The following is a 20,728-nucleotide window of genomic DNA, read 5'->3' on the forward strand; positions in this document are numbered from 1 at the left end:
TCAGATCACAAGGCAATAAAAATAATGATCAGTAATGGTATATGGAAAACCAAATAAAAAACAAATTGGAAATTAAACAATATGATACTTCAAAATCGTTTAGTTAGAGAAGAAATCATAGAAACAATTAATAATTTCATCGAGGAAAATGACATTGGCGAAACATCCTTTCAAACCTTTTGGGATGCAGCCAAAGCGGTAATCAAAGGTAAATTCATATCCCTGAGTGCATATATTAACAAACTAGGGAGAACAGAGATCAATCAATTGGAAATACAAATAAAAAAACTCGAAAGCAACCAAATTAAAAACCCCCAGCAGAAAACCAAATTAGAAATCCTAAAAATTAAGAGAAAAATTAATAAAATCAAAAGTGATAGAACTATTGATTTAATAAATAAGACAAGAAGCTGGTACTTTGAAAAAACAAACAAAATAGACAAAGTACTCGTCAATCTAATTAAAAAAAGGAAGGAAAGCAAATTAACAGCATCAAAGACGAAAAGGGGGACATCACCTCCAATGAAGAGGAAATTAAGGCAATCATTAAAATTACTTTGCCCAATTATATGGCAATAAATACACCAATTTAGGTGATATGGATGGATATATACAAAAATACAAACTGTCTAGCTTAACAGAAGAAGAAATCGAATTCTTAAATAATCCCATATCAGAAAATGAAATCCAACAAGCCATCAAAGAACTTCCCCAAAGAAAAAATCCCCAGGGTCTGATGGATTTACCAGTGAATTCTATCAAACATTCAGAGAAGAGTTAACCCCAATACTATACCAACTATTTGACATAATAAGCAAAGAGGGAGTTCTACCAAATTCATTTCATGACACAAACATGGTACTGATTCCAAAACCAGGCAGGTCAAAACAGAGAAAGAAAACTATAGACCAATCTCCCTAATGAATATAGATGCAAAATCTTAAATAGGATACTAGCAAAAAGACTCTAGCAAGTGATCAGAAGGGTCATCCACCATGATCAAGTAGGATTTATACCAGGGATGCAGGGCTGGTTCAATATTAGGAAAACCATCCACATATTGACCACATCAACAGCAAACCAACAATAATCACATGATTATTTCAATAGATGCAGAAAAAGCCTTTGATAAAATACAACACCCATTCCTAATAAAAACACTAGAAAGCATAGGAATAGAACAGTCATTCCTAAAAATAATAAACAGTATATATCTAAAACCATCAACTAATATCATCTGCAATGCGGATGAACTAGATGCATTCCCAATAAGATCTGGAGTGAAAAAAAGGATGCCCATTATCACCTCTACTATTTGACATTGTACTAGAAACACTAGCAGTAGCAATTAGAGAAGAAAAAGAAATTGAAGGCATCAAAATAGGCAAGGAGGAGACCAAGTTATCACTCTTTGCAGATGACATGATGGTCTACTTAAAGAATCCTAGAGATTCAACCAAAAAGCTAATTGAAATAATCAACAACTTTAAAAAAGTTGCAGGATACAAAATAAACCCACATAAGTCATCAGCGTTTCTATACATCTCCAATACAGCTCAGCAGCAAAAACTAGAAAGAGAAATCCCATTCAAAATCACCTTAGACAAAATAAAATACCTAGGAATCTATCTCCCAAGACAAACACAGGAACTATATGAACACAACTACAAAACACTCTCCACACAACTAAAACTAGACTTGAGCAATTTTAAAAACATTAATTGCTCATGGATAGGACGAGCCAATATAATAAAAATGACCATCCTACCCAAACTTATTTATCTATTTAGTGCCATACCCATGGAACTTCTAAAAAATTTCTTTATTGATTTAGAAAAAACCATAACAAATTTCATTTGGAATAACAAAAGATCATGGATATCCAGGGAAATAATGAAAAAAAAAACACAAATGATGGGGGCCTTGCAGTCCCAGAGCTTAAACTATATTACAAAACAGCAGCCATCAAAACAATTTGATACTGGATTAGAGACAGAAAGGAGGATCAGTGGAATAGACTGGGGGCAAGCGACCTCAGCAAGACGGTATACAATAAACCCAAAGATCCCAGCTTTGGGGACAAAAATCCAGTATTTGATAAACACTGCTGGGAAAATTGGAAGACAGTGTGGGAGAGATTAGGAATTGATCAACACCTCACATCCTACACCAAGATAAATTAAAAATGGGTGAATGACTTAAACATAAAGAAGGAAACCATATGTAAATTGGTTAAACACAGAATAGTATACATATCAGACCTTTGGGAGGGGAAAGGCTTTAAAACCAAGCAAGATATAGAAAGAATCACAAAATGTAAAATAAATAATTTTGACTACATCAAACTAAAAAGCTTTTGTACAAACAAAACCAATATAACTAAAATCAGAAGGGAAACAACAAATTGGGAAAAAATCTTCATAGAAACCTCTGACAAAGGTTTAATTACTCATATTTATAATGAGCTAAATCAATTGTACAAAAAATCAAGCCATTCTCCAATTGATAAATGGGCAAGGGACATGGATAGGCAGTTCTCAGATAAAGAAATCAAAACTATTAACAAGCACATGAAGAAGTGCTCTACATCTCTTATAATCAGAGAGATGCAAATCAAAACAACTCTGAGGTATAACCTCACACCTAGTAGATTGGCTAACATGATAGCAAAGGAAAATAATGAATGCTGGAGGGGATGTGGCAAAGTAGGGACATTAATTCATTGCTGGTGGAGTTGTGAACTGATCCAACCATTCTGGAGGGCAATCTGGAACTATGCCCAAAGGGCGACAAAAGAATATCTACCCTTTGATCCAGTCATAGCACTGCTGGGTCTGTACCCCAAAGAGATAATGGACAAAAAGACTTGTACAAGAATATTCATAGCTGCGCTCTTTGTGGTGGCCAAAAATTGGAAAACGAGGGGATGCCCATCAATTGGGGAATGGCTAAACAAATTGTGGTATATGTTGGTGATGGAATACTATTGTGCAAAAAGGAATAATAAAGTGGAGGAGTTCCATGGAGACTGGAATGACCTCCAGGAAGTGATGCAGAGCGAGAGGAGCAGAGCCAGGAGAACATTGTACCCAGAGACTAATATACTGTGGTATAATCGAACTTAATGGACTTCTCCATTAGTGGCGGTGTAATGTCCCTGAACAATCTGCAGGGATCTAGGAGAAAAAAACATTATTCATAAGCAGAGGACAAACTGTGGGAGTAGAAACACCGAGGAAAAGCAACTGCCTGACTACAGTGGTTGAGGGGATATGACAGAGGAGAGACTCTAAATGAACACTCTAATGCAAATACTAACATCAGGACAATGTGTTAGAATCAAGAACACATGTGATACCCAGTGAAATCACGCGTTGGCTATGGGTGGTGGGGGGGAGGAAAAAAAATGATCTTTGTCTTTAATGAATAATGCTTGGAAATGATCAAATAAAATATTATAAAATTTAAAAAAAGAATTTTAAAATTAGAGAATGTGAGAATATGAGAATTCAGACATTTCATCCAATACCCTCATTTTACAGATAAGGAAAATTACTCTAGAGTGAGGAAATGACCTGGCCTGGAATCTTTGGCAGGAAAAAAAAATTGTGACTAATTTGCAATTCCATGATCCAGAATTTCATCATAATATAAATGTAACTCGGAATAGAACTAAAGTCAAAGTATTCTGTGCATATCTTTACATACAAAGTCTTGAATTATATTTAACATGAGCTTAAACCCAAAGCATATAAATGAATGTATGAATGAATGGAAACCATTCATGATGAAAGAGAACATTTGATTAAATGATCATTATCACAAATCAATGAAGTATATTGAAAAGAATACTGAGAACTCAGAATATGTAGGTCTAAGCTTGGCTCTAACAGGAACTGTTTGTGTGTGTGTGTGTGTTGTTGTTGGATATATCTTTTCCTTTTTCTAAACCTCCATTTACCCATCTGTAAAATGTCCTAGATGACCCTTAAAGGATTCTTTCCAGTTCTGAATAATACCTTAAGATATACACTAAGAAATGAGTTTCTGACAATAGAGTTTTACCATGTGAGCTTATCAGCCACATTAGTCTCGTGCTGATGAATAACAGAGAAAATGGAGGCAAGAAAATGGAGACTGACTTAGGAAGAAAGCTGAACCCAGAAATTAGAAGGACTTCTTGAAACAAGACTATCTGAGAACTGCACACATTTCTGTTCCATTATCTAACTTCTTCCTTGGTGTTAATACAATTCTGCAACATAATGCTTCTTTATGGAGATTGATGGGCACGCTTCATGCTCATTCTTTTTAAAGCTAGGAAGCCTTTATTTTCCCCAACAGGGAAAAGATGATAGCAGAAATGCCACTGCATTCTTTAAAATGTCATGAAGCAGCCATCCAAATTAAACTATTGACCAAATTAATTTACCACACAAGGCATTGGCTGATCCTCTTGCCTTGAGGGCTGAAATGACACCCTGTGGAGATATCCACATTTATTTTCCAATAAGTGACACTTGGGCTGCAAAGTGCCACACACATGACCTCTGTTACAAGGGATGTGCCTGCAAGGCATTGGATTTTGAAATCAACATGTGGCAAGAGCTTTAGGCTCAGGGAACTGAGCTCAAGTCCTGGCACTCCTATATATTGACTACAGAATGTCACAAAATCATTGCTTCAGAGCTGAAAGGGACCTTAGGTTTGTCTACTTCATCTTCACCTATCATAGATGAAGAAAATAAGTCCTCAAAAGTTGAAGGGACTTATCCTAAGTCATAAACTCATATAATCATAGAATTTGAACTTAGTCAGCAGTCAAGCAGGCAGTCAACAAACATTTGCTAAACAGTTACTATATGCAAAGCCTGTTACTATGCAATGAAAATCCAAATATATACATATATATATAAATATATATATGTATATATAAAATAGATAGTATTTATGCAGTGCTTTAAAGCAGTGGAGTCAAACAAATAGAAATGGATCTTTCCTGTCAGCATATTGACTTAAACCACAAATTAGCATTGTTGATGTTGTAATATATTTTCATTTGTTTTATTAAACACTTCTAAATTACCTCTTAATCTGATTCTGGCTAAACTGAGGAGTTTTGCATAAATATCTGCTTTAAAGCTTGCAGAGCACTTTATAGACTTTATATCATTTGGATATCAAAACATGCCTGAAGAAGATTCTTTTATTATATCCTCATTTTAAAGATGAGGAAACTGAGGTTGGGGAAGCTGAAATGATTTGCATTCATGCAGCTAGTAAGGGTCTCTAAGGAGTGATTGAAATTCATGTTTTTCTTACTCAAAATTCAAGAAATTATATGCTTGTTGTTCAGTTATTCTAAATCTTCATGACTCCATTTTGGGGTTTTCTTGGGAAAGACACTAGTTTTGATTTCTTTATCTGAAAACTGCCTATTCATGTACCTTGTCCATTTATCAACTGGAGAATAGCTTAAATTTTTTTGAACAATTGGTTTAGCTATTTATAAATTTGAGTAATTAGACCTTTGTTAGAGGTTTTTGTAATGAAGATTGTTTCCCAATTTGTTCCTTCCATTCTAATTTTGGATGCATTAGTTTTGTTTGTACAAAACTTTTTAATTTGATGAAATAAAAATTATTGATTTTACATTTTGTGATTTTTTTTCTAGCACTTGCTTGATTTTAAAGTCTTTCCTTTCCCAAAGATCTGACAAGTATACTATTCTGTGTTCTCCTAATATGCTTATAGTTTCCTTCTTAATATTCAGGTCATTCACCCATTCTGAGTTTATCTTGGTGTAGGGTGTGAGATGTTGATCCAAACCTAGTTTCTCCCATACTGTCTTCCAATTTTCCCAGCAGTTTTTATCAAATACTGAGTTTTGGTCCCCCAAAACTGGGATCTTTGGGCTTATCATAGACTGTCTTGCTGAGGTCATTTACCTCACGTGTATTCCACTTATCCTCCTTTCTATCTCTTTGCCAGTACCAAATTGTTTCAATGACCACTGCTTTATAGTATTGTTTGAGATCTGGGACTCCAAGACCTCCTCACTATGCGTTTTTTTTTTCATTATTTCCCTGGACATTCTTGATCCTTTGTTTTTCCAAATGAACTTCGTTATGTTTTTTTTCTAATTGAATTAAAAAAAATTTTTTTGGTAGTTCAATGGGTATGGTACTAAATAAGTAAATTAATTTGATTAGGATTGTCATTTTTATTATGTTAGCTCGTCCCACCCATGAGCAGTCAATGTTTTTCCATTTGTTTATATCTAGTTTTAACTGTGTGAAGAGTGTGTTGTAATTGTTCCTGTGTTTGTCTCTGAAGACAGATTCCTAAGAATTTTATATTGTCTAGGGTGATTTTTTTTAAAACCCTTACCTTCCGTCTTGGAGTCAATACTGTGTATTGGCTCCAAGGCAGAAGAGTGGTAAGGGCTAGACAATGGGGGTCAAGTGACTTGCCCAGGGTCACACAGCTGGGAAGTGTCTGAGGCCAGATTTGAACCTAGGACCTCCCATCTCTAGGCTTGGCTTTCAATCCACTGAGCTACCCAGCTGCCCCCCATCTATGGTGATTTTAAATGGAATTTCTCTTTCTAATTCTTGCTGCTGAAATGGGTTGGAGATATATAAAAATGCTGAGGGCTTATGCAGGTTTATTTTGTATCCTGAAACTGCTAAAATTGTTGATTGTTTTGACTAGCTCTTTGGTTGATTCTCTAGGATTCTTTAATAAACCATCATATGATCCACAAAGAATGATAGCTTGGTCTCCTCATTGCCAATTTTAATATCTTTAATTTCTTTTTCTTCTCTAATTGCTACTACTAGTGTTTCTAGTACAATGTTAAATAATAGAGGTAATAATGGGCATCCTTGTTTCACTCTTGATCTTATTGCGAAGGTTTCTAGTTTATCGCCATTGCAGATGATCTTTGCTGATGGTTTTAGATATGTACTGTTTATTATTTTTTAGGAAAAGCCCTCCTATTACTATACTTTGTAATGTTTTCAATAGGAATGGGTATATTTTATTAAAGGCTTTTCTGCATCTATTGAGATAATCATGTAATTTTTGTTGGTTTGCTTGTTGATGTGGTCGATTATGTGGATGGTTTTCCTAATATTGAACGATCCTTGCACTCCTGGTATGAATCCTACCTGGTCATAGTGAATAACCCTTGTGATGATTTGCTGGAGTCTTTTTGCTAGTATCCTATTAAAGATTTTTGCATCTATATTTATTAAGGAGATTGGTCTATAGTTTTCTTTCTCTGTTTTTGACCTGCCTGGCTTTGGGATCAGTACCATGTTTGTGTCATGAAATGAATTTGGTAGAACTCCTTCTTTGCTTATTCTGTCAAATAGTTTATATAATATTGGATTTAGTTGTTCTTTGAATGTTTGATAGAATTCATTTTTTAATCCATCTGGACCAGAGGATTTTTTTCTTAAGGAGTTATTTGATGGCTTGTTCAATTTCCTTTTCTGATATGGGGTTGTTTAGGTAATTTATTTCTTAATCTGTTAGTCTAGGCAGTTTATATTTTTGTAAGTATTCATCCAAATCACCTTGATTGCCATATTTGTTGCCATATAATTGGGCATAGTAGTTTTTAATGATTGCCTTATTTTCCTCTTCATTTCAGGTGAGGTCTCCCTTTTCATCGTGGATACTGTCAATTTGGTTTTCTTCTTTCCGTTTTTTTTTAAATTAGACTGAGTAGTACTTCGTCTATTTTAATTGATTTTTCAAAGTACCAGCTTCTAGTCTTTCATTGTGGATGCAGCCAGATCCTGCATTATCCTCACTGTGGTTCCATGGTATCTGAATTACTTCTTGGCAGCTTATAATATCTTTTCTTTGGTCTGATAGTACTTGAATTTGGCTATGACATTCCTGGGTGTTGTCAAATGGAGATTAAGTACAGGAGGTGATCTGCTGATTCTTTCAGTCTCCACTTTTCCCTCTTATTCTAGAATATCAGGGCAGTTTTCTTGAATAATTTTCTGTAGTATTATGTTCAGGCTTTTTCTTTTCTCATGGTCTTCTGGTAGACCAATGATTCTTAAATTGTCTCTCCTTGAATGATTTTCTAAATCCTCTGTTTTGTAAATGAAATTCTTATTTTCGGCAATTTTTTCATTCTTTTGGTTTTGTTTTATAGTGTCCTCCTGCCTTATGAGGTCACTTAATTCTAGTTGTTGTATTCTTGTTCTTAAAGACTGGATTTCATCCCTCTCTTTTTGGTCATCCTTCTCTTTCTGGTCTGATTTTCTTGGGATGTCATCCTTCATCTTCTTTACCTCATCTCTAATTTCCTTTGCCTTATAGTTCATCTTCTTTGCTTCACCTTTCATCTCCTTTGCCTCATTTTCCAGCTGGTTTATTTTGGCTTTCAAGACACTATTTTCTAGTTTTAGTTCAAGTGCCTCTGTTTCCAGATGACTTATCTTAGTTTTTAAGTTATTTTCCCAATCATATTCAGCCCCTCTTAATTGTGTTTCAAATTGCATTTTTAGTTTTTCCAAAGCCTGTATCCAAATTCACTGGGATTTCTGATTTATCGTTTGCTGATCGCTTCCCCTCTGTTCTGTTCGCTGTATTGAAGTTATCTATTGTAATTTCTTTCTTTTTCTGTTGTTTGCTCATATCCACCCCTTCTTTGCTTCCATTATTTGTCTGTGCTTTTGCTCCTCTCATTTTTTTTTTTGGTTTCGGGGGTTTCTGTCAGTCTCCTCTCTTGGAGCTTTGATAGAAGTTCTCTCGGTGCAGTCTGTGGGGGAGGGGTGTTGGGGTTTGGGCTTCCCTGTCCTCAGGGGGCTTTTGTTTGGATTGAAGTCCAACAGTCAATGAGGGAGGGTTGTGGAACCTGGGATTCCCTGAGTTGTGAAGACTTTTGATGGGATTAAGTTCAGCTGGGTTGTGCTGGGTGTGCTCTGAGGCCAAAACCTCCCGGGAGGCTGGAGCAAATATGGAGGATCTCCACAGCTCTGACCTGGCTGCCAGCTCTATACTACCTCTCTAGCTCCTCCCCTGCCATCTGTGTTCAATGCACTGAGCTTGACAGAGCCCTGCCTGCAAGGTACACCCTCCAGACCAGCACTTTTGCCTGCCCCAGTGGTTCCCACTGCCACTGGAGTCTCAGCACTCTAGGTGGGTGGGGGTAGGGGTCCTGGGACCTTCCTTTTGCTTTCCCCTTAAACCTGAGTGTTTTCAGATTCTGGCTTTGGGGGGGTACCTTTTGAATTGAGTGCAGCAGGAGTGTTCCTTGGCTCTGTCTTGTTCTTAGGTTTGATTTTCAGTACCCTAGGAGTATTCAGTTTGTGATTGGTAAGGAAGGGTATTCAGAGGTCTGAACTTCTGCTCCTTCTAGGCCGCCATCTTCATTCCACCTCTTCCATAAATATTCTTATGAAGACAGTTGTCAGAATGTGTTGTTATTGATGAAAAATACCACTCTAATAAAAATTCAGTGAGTATAAAAATTTCTAGTATGTTTTCATTTTCCATGTAAAAAAAGAAAATCTATAAAATAACATGTTTGATAAAAAAAGAATATTTTGTGTTTGAGGCCAATATATCTAAATATAAAAGTAGTGGATTGAAGGACATTGTGAGCACTTTTGCCTTTATAAGCCCATGGAAGAAAAGCTAGTACACTAAGACCTATAACAGATAATATATATATACTTAAAACTGATACTTACATAGGGACTATCTAGGACAGACCATCTAAATAGAGTTAATGGAACAAATCGGAGAATGTTAGAGGAGAAAAGGATCTTAATTAGAGATGATCTAATCCAAATGCTAGGGCAACTAGGTGTTATAGTATATATACATACAGCACAAGGCCTGGAGTCAGGAAGACACTCCTTAATAAGTTCAAATCTGGCCTCAGACATTTACATTTTACATTATATGTGACTCTGGGAAAGTCACTTAACCTCAGTTACCTCATCTATCTAGATCTGGAGAAGGAAATGACAAACCACTCTATTATCCCTGCCAGGAAAACCCCAAATGGGGTTACAAAGAGTGAGACATGACTTAACAACACAAAAACATAACCCAAATCTTTAATTTACAAAAACCACACCTAAGACACAGATATTTCTCCAAAGCCATAGCAGAACCAGGAATAGATTCAATAACAACTGTATCTGGGGACCAGATCTTTTGGATTGACTTTATATTGCATCTCCATGGGATTTTCATTCTAAGAGATTGAAATATTACATATAATTACACAGAAACAAACACAAAACCAGATTTCCAAATAACTGCAAGATTTCTTACAGGGAAGAGGGCAGAGGCAAAAGACTGGGAGATTATGACAAACTCTATCACATAATGTTAGAAATGAAAGTGACTATCTCTATGCAGATATATCCCAAAATGCCAACTGGATATCACTATATAAATATCCTACAGGCATCTCAAATTCAAAATGTTCAAAACAGAATTCATTATCTTCACCCCTAAAACTATCCTTCCTCCAAATGTCTGTTTCAGTTGAGGACACCACCATATCTTTCCAGTAATCCTGATTCAAAACATTGGAGTCACTCCCTACTCTTCCCTGTTGTTGCTCCTCCCTACCCTCCAACTATCCGATTATCTGCCAAGTACATATTATGAATTCACTGGAGAAGTTAATGGCAAACTGCTCCAGCATCTTTGCTAAGAAAACCCCCATAGGGTCATGAAGAGTTGAACACAGCAGAAAAATTGAACCATATATACTGACAATTGTGCCTACACAACATCTCTTATCTATTCACTTTTTTTCCACTCACAGCCATCACATGACTGTAAGTCTTTATCATTTCTTGTCTAGACTACTGCAATGTTTCCAGTCTTTCACCCCTTCACACAACTATCAAATAATCTTCCTACTGTAGTGTTCTGAGTTTATCCCTCCTTGTTGCCTTGTTGCCAATAAAACACATACTTTTTCACATACTTCTTTCTCAACCCTGCTTTTACAATACTTCACAGACTGATTCCAATCTACCTTTGCATATTTATTTCATACAGCCCCTCTTTACTTACTCTACATGCCTGCCAAACTTAAATTGAAAACTACTTGCTGTTTCCTGAAATTAGCATCCTTGCCTTTGTATAGTCTATCTCCCATAGCTTGATTGCTCTCCCACCACATTTTCTGGCTTAGAGAACTGTTGGTTTTCTTCAAAGCTCAAATCAGCCTTCACTTCCTATGAGAAATCCTTAGTTGTTAGTACTCTCTCCCTATACAAACTTTTATATTCTATAAATGTAAATTTCACCATTGTAATATAATCCCCTTAAGGTTAGGGAATGCTTATTTTCCCTCCCTTTGTATTTCCAACACCTAGTTCAATATTGTTCAATAATTCAATAAATGCTAGTAAACATCTAATAAATACTTTTTATTTTTGTTGTTAGAACACAGACATCAGAAGGAAAGAGGAAGAGATCTTGAACTCTCTAGTACTAGAGTTTTTAATCTTTTTTTTTTATTTCATGGACTCACAGAAAGACCTATGAATTCCTTTCCAGAATAATGCTTTTGAATTCATAATAAAAAATACATAGAATTACAAAGGAAACCAATTATTTTGAAATACAATTATCAAAGTGTGTATTTTTATAAGTTCATCACCCCAATTAAGAACTCCTGATTTAGTCTAATCTATTCAATTCGAGCAAATCATTTAATCAATCAGAACCTGTTTACTTTTCCCTAATATGGCGATAACAGTGCTATAAAGTAGAATATTATAATGGTGAGAAAGGAAGAGCCATGCAAGGATAAGTACTGTTTTAGGCAACTCAATCCATGCCAAGTCTGCATGGAGACTTGGTCTTCATGGTCAAGGACAGAGAGATGTTACAGACTGGGTACATACAGGTTAATAAGCATGGTGATCAGGTGGTCCAAGACCTAGACTTAAACCTTCACTAAAGTTTCAGTCATCTATGCTTCAGGCTCATGAAAGAATAATTTTTTACATTAAATTTTATTGTATTTTGAGCTCCCCCTATCCACTGAGAAGTCAAGAAATATAAAACCTATTACAAATATGAAGTCATGCAAAACAGACTTCTGCATTCTCCATATTAATAAAGAGAGAAATACTTCAAGCTGCACTTTCAATCCATCTATTCACTAATCTGCAAATGGACAACATTTTTCATCATGAGTTCTTCAGAATTGTGGTGGGTAACAATGTTGATCAGTAACTAAGTCTTTCACAATTGAATACCTTTATAGTGTTGTTGTTATGTGAATTGTTCCCCTAGTTATGCTCACTTCACTTTGCATTAACTCATATAAGTCTTCCAAGATTTTTCTGAAACCATTTCCTTCATCATTTCTTATAGCACCGCAGTCAAGAATAAACTCTTGCTAAAAAGAGATCCTCAGTTTTGAGAAGCCTGAATTTCATACTAATCTGAGGGAGAAGTATACTCAAATATACTCATTAGAGAATATGGTTAATGCTATCACTATTATTTGATTCTTTATTTCTGTCTCAATTAAATGTTTATTATATAATGTAAGAAACTGAAAATGTATCTTCAAGTTGGAGAAGTTACTAGTTTTCAAACATGGTGAGAGCAAAATGAGCAAGATAAATTGTCTTATAATTAATACTCAGGTCACAGAATTTCAGAGTTGGAAGGGACCTCAGTGACCATTTAGTTCAATCTGTACCACAGCTAATTCAAGTAGCCATACAGCTTTTAACATGGACAGGAGTCCATGTTATATGTAGTGGGAATGTTTGAAAGACTACATTGAGAAAAAGAGAATCAAAAGAATGAATGACATCATAGTGAAAGCAATCTGAAATCTAAATTCAATTTAATTCAATATTTAGTTAATGGTCATTACTTGCAGGATCCTGTGGCAAATGCTATGACATTTTTACCATTTACCAATAAGACATGATCACTTAGCTTGAATAGCTTAAAATGTAGAAGAGATAAAATATATATATATATATATATATATATAATTAATAAATATCCAATCTTCTAAGGAAATTAACAAGTAGATCAACACCCATTAAACCTTGTGAATTTGTGTTAATAAATAGAACGTTTATCACTTAAAGGAAAATAAATGTTAATTTTCATTTAACTAACCAGTGATACCTGTCATAATCAATAAGTGATACATCATTTTAAATTAGTATTCCACTTAATACAGTAAAGGGAAAAAATGAATGATCTTTTCAGCTTAGCAGCTCTTGAAAAATAATCTTAGAAAAATAATTGGTTTCAACCCTGGAGAAAATGCATGTATATGAGTATCTTTCTATCAGATCCTAAAGGTTAATAACACACTCCCATAAGACTAATATAAATATTTATGAGAAGTAATTATACTTCAAATGATTCTTATCCTAATTGTAGGATCTAATCAATAGTTAGTCAAGATAAATAATAGACGAAACTACCAACTTACTATTGTCCTTTTAAATGCAAAATAAAATGCCCTATTTGTTCTTACATTCAAGATAATACACAAGAAAATAGGTATAGAAAGTGAGAAAATACAGTTTGTTCAGGAGTCTGTGACCAAGAGGACTCAATCAGTAAGAAAAATTGACTGTATATTACATATAGGAATAGTTTAAGATTAATAAGCTCCTCAGGACACAGTAGAAATCAGAGACCATGGGTCAAATTTTGACTTTAATATGAACTACCTCTGTGATCTTTGTTAAATCATTTCATCGCAATTTCTTCATCTATGAGATGTAGAAGTCTGTCAGGCTGACATCTATGATTTCTAATGTACTTTCACAGCTCTAAGTCTATGAATCTCTTTGATTCTAAACTTATTATTTGTTCCTGGGTTTTTGATCTGATAGGTGGGACTGCATATATGGTTCTCAAGGTAAGCATGCAATGCTCAGTATGTTCATGGAGAATTCATCATCAGTCTTTGCTGAGTCTCTCTTATTTATTCAACTACTCTTATTTACAAGGAAGAAGTCTTCAAGTCATTCCCCAGTTGATAAATGGGCAAGGGACATGATTAGGCAATTTTCAGATAAAGAAATCAAAACTATCAATAAACACATGAAAAAATGTTCTAAATCTCTTTTAATCAGAGGAATGCAAAACAACTCAGAGGTACCACCTCACACCTTGCAGATTGGCTAACATGACAGAAAAGGAAAGTCATAAATGTTGGAGGGAATATGCCAACATTGGGACATGAATGCACTGCTGATGGAGTTGTGAATGGATTCAACCATTTAGGAAGGCAATTTGGAACTATGCCCAAAGGGCTTTAAAAGACTGTCTGCCCTTTGATCCAGTCATACCACTGCTGGGTTTATACCCCAAAGAGATAATAAGGGAAAATTCTTGTACAAAAATATTTATAGCCACGTTTTTTGTGATGACAAAAAACTGGAAAATGAGGGGATGCCCTTTGATTGGGGAATGGCTGAACAAATTGTGGTATCTGTTGGTGATGGAATACTATTGTGCTCAAAGGAATAAGAACTGGAGGAATTCCATTTGAATTGGAACAACCTCCAGGAATTGATGCACAATCGAATGTAATGGACTTCTCTACTAGCAGCAATTCTGACAATTCTGAAGGACTTATGAGGGAAAAAAAAATGCTATCCACATCTAGAGAAAATCTGTGGGAGTAGAAATACACAAGAAAGACATTTCCTTGATCACATGGTTCCATGGGGATATGATTGGAGATGTAGACTCTAACTATTACCCTACTTCATATATCAATAATATGGAACCATTAGACACATGTAAATCTGGACCAAAGACACATGTAAAACCCAGTGGAATTATGCATCAGATATGGGAGGGGGTTGTGGGGACAGGAAGGAAAGAATATTATTTTTTTAAAACTGGGAAAATGCTCTAAATTAATCAATTAAATATTTTTAAAAAGAAGAAATCTTCTCATTTTTGAACAGGAAACTCGCATTTTGAGTGATTTATATATATATATATACATATATATATATTACATATAATACATATATATATATATGTATTATATGTAATAGTAGTAGTAGTAGTCTCTCGGTAACCAAGGATGACTATTGACTTTGTGTGTTTTTGTGCACAAAGACACACTTGTGCATGAAGATTTAAGTGGAAAAGTCGATGCACAGAGACAGTCCCACTCTCTCGGCGTTGGAAGCCTGGGTCCATTGGCACAAAAAGTCATTACATCTGGAGACTTCCTCAGCTGCAATGGATGGCCATGTTGTCTTTTGTGCTCCAACACGCCCTAAGCACTCCACAGTGCCTTGCTGCATTGCCTTCTCAGCCGTTGAACCTTCTTATTGGTTTCTTCCGTCTGTTCAGCCAAAGCAGTCTTCACATGCTGGGTGAGCAAAGCCCTAGTTCACCAGGGGTCCACGACGGCCCAATAGCTACCGTCACAAGGTTTAGCCAGCCTGTCGAAGCCGTTGCCCGGGGTGTGGCCGCTGCTGCATGCTAGCAGCTACTAGGAGACAAAAGTGAGAGCTGGGTGTCAGGTGAGGGTCAGAGGCTAGAGAGCTGCCCTAGGAAAGCACGACAAGCCCTCCATAATTTTTTTTTTTGGCCAACTCCAGGAAGGGGGAGAGATGAGGCAAGGGAGAAAATATGAACCATGTAATCATGGGGAAAATTTTTAAAAATTAAAATAAAAAAAGAATTCCTGGAAAAATTGGGAAAATATTTGAGGGTCAGCTCTGCTGAAGAGGAGGATGATAGTGATGATGATGATGATGATGAAGATTATGGTATGCCAACACAATCTTTCACATATTATTGGTGTACAAAGCACTCTTCTCACAAAAACTCTGTCAACTAGGTAGTACAAGTACTATGCTCATCATTTTTGCAGATGAGGAAACCAAAACTCAGGTTTCTTTAAGTGATTTACCCAAAACTATACACCCACCATGTAATGTAAGCAAAGATTCCCACCTTGATCTTCTAGTACTAATCCAAGACACTTTCTACTTGATAATCATAGATTCTGCTTATTTGCATTATCAGTCCTGCCAAATATGTTGCAACAGAGGAATTCCATAAATATTCATTCATTCATCCATTTTTTCATTAAATAAACACATATCTGATATCTATTTTATGCAAGGAATTGTGATAAATGTTAAGATTACAGAGATAAAAAATAAAATAGTTCCTGACTCTCTGGACAAGAAAAGGCACACAGCCTAAATATACCTATGTCCTCTCTTTGAATAGCTAACATTCTGTGAATCCTCTTTCTTGAACAGAGAGAAAGACATGCTACTTGGCTTTTCCTCCCAAGATGTCCAGATGGTGAACTATGATAGCTAGCAAAGGAGCTCAGCTTCTGTCTGATGACACCTAAGAGAAAAATTTCAAGAATTTCAACCTCTGTAAAATCCTTTGGATATCTAAAACCATCAGCTAATATCATCTGCAATGGGGATAAACTAAATCCATTCCCATTAAGATCAGGAGTGAAACAAGGATGCCCATTATCACCTCTATTATTAGAAACACTAGCAGTAGCAATTAGAGAAAAAAAGAAATTGAAGGCATTAAAATAGGCAAGGAGGAGACCAAATTATCTCTCTTTGCAGATAACATGATGGTCTACTTAAAGAATCCTAGAGATTCAACCAAGAAGCTAATCGAAATAATCAACAACTTTAGCAAAGTTGCAGGATACAAAATAAACCCACATAAGTCATCAGCATTTCTATATAATTCCAACACAGCTCAGCAGCAAGATCTAGAAAGAGAAATCCCATTCAAAATTACCTTAGACAAAATAAAATACTTAGGAACCTATCTCCCGAGACAAACACAGGATCTATATGAACACAACTACAAAACACTTTCCACACAACTAAAACTAGACTTGAACAATTGGAAGAACATTAACTGCTCATGGGTAGGATGAGCCAATATAATAAAAATGACCATCCTACCCAAACTCATCTATCTATTTAGTGCCATACCCATGGAACTTCCAAAAAAAATTTTTACTGATTTAGAAAAAAACCATAACAAAGTTCATTTGGAAGAACAAAAGATCAAGGCTATCCAGGGAAATAATGAGAAAAAAAATACAAAGGAAGGGGGTCTTGCAGTCCCAGATCTCAGACTATATTACTAAGCAGCAGTCATCAAAATAATTTGGTGGCTAAGAGACAGAAAGGAGGATCAGTGGAATAGACTGGGGGCAAGCAACCTCAGCAAGACAGTATATGACAAACCCAAAGATTCCAGCTTTTGGGACAAAAATCCACTATTTCATAAAAACTGCTGGGAAAATTGGAGGACAGTGTGGGAAAGATTAGGCTTAGATCAACACCTCACACCCTACATCAAGATAAATTCAAAATGGGTGAATGACTTGAACATAAAGAAGGAAACTATAAGAAAATTAGGCGAACACAGAATAGTATACATGTCAGACCTTTGGGAAGGGAAAGACTTCAAAACCAAGCAAGAATTAGAAAGAGTTACAAAATGCAAAATAATTAATCTGGAATACATCAAATTAAAAAGTTTTTGTACAAACAAAACCAATGCAACCAAAATCAGAAGGGTAGCAACAAATTGGGAAACAATCTTCATAAAAACCTTTGACAAAGGTTTAATTACTCAAATTTATAAAGAACTAAATCAATTGTACAAAAAATCAAGCCATTCTCCAATTGACAAATGGGCAAGGGACATGAACAGGCCGTTTGCAGCCAAAGAAATCAAAACTATTAATAAGCACATGAAAAAGTGCTCTACATCTCTTATAACCAGAGAGATGCAAATCAAAACAACTCTGAGGTTTCACCTCACACCTAGCAGATTGGCTAACATGACAGCTATGGAAAGTAATGAATGCTGGAGGGGATGTGGCAAAGTGGGGACATTAATTCATTGCTGGTGGAGTTGTGAATTGATCCAACCATTCTGGAGGGCAATCTGGAACTATGCCCAAAGGGCGATCAAAGAATATCTACCCTTTGATCCAGCCATAGCACTGCTGGGTCTGTACCCCAAAGAGATAATGGACAAAAAGACTTGTACAAAAATATTCATAGCTGTGCTCTTTGTGGTGGCCAAAAATTGGAAAATGAGGGGATGCCCTTCAATTGGAGAATGGCTGAACAAATTGTGGTATATGTTGGTGATGGAATACTATTGTGCTAAAAGGAATAATAAAGTGGAGGAATTCCATGGAGACTGGAACAACCTCCAGGAAGTGATGCAGAGCGAAAGGAGCAGAACCAGGAAAACATTGTACACAGAGACTGATACATTGTGGTACAATCGAAGGTGATGGACTTCTCCATTAGTATCAATGCAATGTCCCTGAACAATCTGCAGGGATCTAAAAAATACTACCCACAAGCAGAGGATAAACTGTGGGAGTAAAAACACCGATGAAAAGCAACTGCTTGAAAGGAGATAAGACTGAGGACAGACTCTAAATGAACACTATAATGCAAATTCCAACAACAGGGAAACGGGTTCGAGTCAAGAACACATGTGATAACCAGTGGAATCATGCGTCGGCTATGGGAAAGGGAAAGGCGGGGGGGGGGGGGAAGGGAAGGAAAAGAAAATGATCTTTGTTTCCAGTGAATAATGTATGAAAATGACCAAATAAAATAATGTTTTAAAAAAAATCCTTTGGAGGCTGGGGCTCAATTCAGCAAGACTTGTTTCCCAGTTCTACAGTGTTCATAGACTGTAAATTTCTGGACTCTTAACCTAATGAGAGTCAGCCAAAATGTACAAATAGCACCTAAGGGGATATGTCTTAATTATGCAGGGGCCAGTGAAACAATTCCTGGACTTGGGTTTGTAAAGCTCTTCATGATATCTGCCTTTAGTTATTTGTTTCTTTCCTGGGCACTAAATTAGCTTAAGAAGGAAAAAGACAGTGAGAAGGACCAAAGCAGAAATCAACTCAAGTGTTTAAATAAATAAATAAAACAGCATTTCTCTTGAATCCAGGATGGACTAAGACAGATGCTAGCTCCCTGTGGAGCTAACTCTCCAAAACTAGCTCTTTATTCTGGTCATCACCTCCCTAAATGCTCATTTAGGTTTCGCTTTCTTTAAGGTTCTGATCAGAGACCAGGGCAAGACTCCATTTATCCTAAGCTGTGTCCACTGGACACTGCAATTAGTCAGCCAAGGAGTTGGCTCTGTGCCCTATGCTCATTAAACCAGACAATGTGCAGCAGACTAATCACATAGCATACTTTCAGGTCCCAGTGCTGAGCTTGAGTTGGGAGAGATAGGGATCACAAAAGTCTCAGTGGATACCAGAGATTCCCTGACTCTCCTTTCACTGCTGCTTGAAATATAGTTGGAGGAGTTAAGCTCTTTACAGCAAAATATAAAAAATAAAATAAAAAGATAAACACTGATGAGATTTTTAAAATACCACTTCTGGAGCTTTGAAAAGGAGGGACAGTATCTTTTACATAGTCCTTTAGCATTTACAAAGTACTTTTACATATATAACTGAATTTCACAAAATTATCTTCATTTTACAGTTAAAGAAACTGAGACACAGAGAAATTAAGTGGCATGCTAATGTTCTGAAAAATAGCAAGTGTCACAACCATGTACAGGCTATTTGAGCATAATCTGAAATAGGTTAAATAAGGGTTATAGAGTGAGAAAGGATTTCAGGAATCTAGTCTAACCATACCCCAAAATAAACACCCACTTACACATGCCCACCATTGATCATCCAACCTCTGCTTGAAGAAATTCAATGAGGGACCACATGCTCTCTATCAAGGTAGTCTATGCTTTTCCTTACACCAAAGCCTAATTTACCTCAACAATTGCCTCCCACTGTTCCTCCAGAACCAAACAGAACAAGTCCAATTCCTCTTCCACTTGACAGTTCTTCAGAAGGAAAGAGTAATTATATCTCCTATTCTTCAACTTCTTCCCCCTCCCCTAGCTCATCCTCCCTTTCCTCAATTCTCTTCTCAGCTAAAAATTCCACTTCCTTTGACTTGTTATCATATCTCAATCTAAGTTAATGGGTTAGCAATAACCTCTGCTTTGTTTTCATCTTGCATACTGCTAACATTTCAGGGAAACAAAGGCAAATTCTAAAATGGAGGCACATTATGGCTCAATAGCTATACATTTAATTCCTTTTTTTTAACATTTCCCCAATAGTAGTGGCTGTAGATGCAGCAGAATACTACAAGGAACATACTACTATTATCTGCAATTTACTGATAAGGAAAAATGGAAGCTGCAGTAGTAGAAAAAAAACACGTTGATAGCACTTTAATTTACAAAGTGTTTTCCTCACAGCAATTCAATGTGGCAAGTAATGTTGCAAATATTCACATTTTACAAATGAAGAAATTGAGGCTCAAGTATTTTAAATAGATAGGTTAATATATATATATATATAATATAGATATTCTATATATATAGATATATAGAAGAATAAGGGAATTAATTAAATATATATATACACATATATATATATATATATTAGTGCCTACTATGTTTCAGGTTTGTGCTAAGCATTTTGCAGATATCTCATTTGAAAGCTAGAAAGTGTTGGGATCCAGAGCTGTATGAGCTTTATGAGCTTAACAGTCTTTTCACTATATCACATTTTCTCTTTCCATTCTACTTAGGTAAAAGAACAGAAATAACTTTACATTTGAAGGTAGGAGATCCTACTAATTGT

At 35.9% G+C, this 20,728-nt stretch overlaps 1 protein-coding gene across 4 annotated transcripts in view; it reads right to left on the minus strand.

Annotated features, from left to right (window-relative positions):
* SPOCK1 (SPARC (osteonectin), cwcv and kazal like domains proteoglycan 1) overlaps positions 1–20,728 on the minus strand; it is a 1,018,929-nt gene that overhangs the window by 597,373 nt on the left and 400,828 nt on the right. The window lies entirely within an intron of this gene.

Source organism: Monodelphis domestica, chromosome 1 (genome assembly GCF_027887165.1).
Source record: "Monodelphis domestica isolate mMonDom1 chromosome 1, mMonDom1.pri, whole genome shotgun sequence".
Lineage (NCBI taxonomy): Eukaryota > Metazoa > Chordata > Mammalia > Didelphimorphia > Didelphidae > Monodelphis > Monodelphis domestica.